Source organism: Chaetura pelagica, unplaced genomic scaffold, assembly GCF_000747805.2.
Source record: "Chaetura pelagica isolate M959 unplaced genomic scaffold, ChaPel_1.0 scaffold45, whole genome shotgun sequence".
Taxonomy (NCBI): Eukaryota; Metazoa; Chordata; class Aves; order Apodiformes; family Apodidae; genus Chaetura; species Chaetura pelagica.
In genome coordinates, this window is record NW_009953217.1 from 4,224,046 (window position 1) to 4,224,301 (window position 256).

A 256-nucleotide genomic window follows, 5' to 3' on the forward strand; every position below is an offset into this window, starting at 1 on the left:
GCACCGTTGGAGCCGCGCCTGAAGCAGGAAAGGACGAAGCGGCCGCAGCGGATGTGCCCAGCCCAGCTCCTGTCTCCGTGGGTGAGCTCAGGTTGCCGAGGCCTCTCCCTGCGGACCAGCGCCAGCCCTGAGGCGGCCTGGGGGCCGGTGGTGCGGGGGGTCAGCGATCCCTTGCGGGACAGGCCCCTCCTGGGGGCCGGTGGTGCGGGGGGTCAGCGATCCCTTGCGGGACAGGCCCCTCCTGGGGGCCGGTGGT